Source organism: Myxocyprinus asiaticus, chromosome 12, assembly GCF_019703515.2.
Source record: "Myxocyprinus asiaticus isolate MX2 ecotype Aquarium Trade chromosome 12, UBuf_Myxa_2, whole genome shotgun sequence".
NCBI lineage: Eukaryota > Metazoa > Chordata > Actinopteri > Cypriniformes > Catostomidae > Myxocyprinus > Myxocyprinus asiaticus.
The window spans coordinates 41,700,735-41,701,559 of record NC_059355.1 but is presented as its reverse complement, the minus strand read 5'-3'; positions in this window follow the sequence as shown (position 1 = coordinate 41,701,559).

Genomic DNA, 825 nt, shown 5'->3' with positions numbered 1-825 from the left:
CTCTGTCTTAAGCAGCTGCTTCGCAGTCTTTTCAGGAATCCTTCCTTTTGGCCTCAGATGCTCCCAATTAGCTTTTTATTAGATACTCATACATCATCCCTGTTATTGCTGTCAATGAATTAAACACAACGTCTCCCTAAAGACCAGCTCAGGTTGAAGGTGAAGTCAACGACTGAGTCCTCTGAAAAGATGCCCAAGGCCACGTTTCCTTTAGCTGTTTTTAAATAGTCATGGAGGGCCAAGACATTTCATACTCTGCTGCATCATGGGTGACCTTGAAGAATCACAATGTTATTGATGCAAACAAATAATTGAAAGCAGAAACTCTAAATGAAAAGTACATTTTTGATGTTGCTTTTAACATCTTTTATCAGCATCAAGTATGTCTGTTGTCTTAAAATGACAATTTTGTCATCATTTATTCGCCTTCATGTTTCAAACCAGTATGACTTTAGAGGTTTGGCAGAATGTAAGTCTCAGTCAACATTCACTTTCATTGCATCGTTTTTTCCATACAATGAAAGTGAATGGTGACTGAGGCTGTCATTCTGCCTAACATCACCTTTTGTTTTCCATGGAAGAAAGAAAATCATACAGGCTTGGAACAACATGAGTAAATGACAAAATATTAATTTTGGATGAACTATCCCTTTACATAATAATTGTACACTTTGTTTTGTACACCTATTTGTATTCAACAAATGACAAGTGCTTTCACATTGCTGGGATCATACTGTATTTATTGATGTGACAATAAATAGTTTTGTATGTAAAAGAAATTCATATTTTAGGGTTGTATTCATACTAGAAATCTCATGTTTTAAA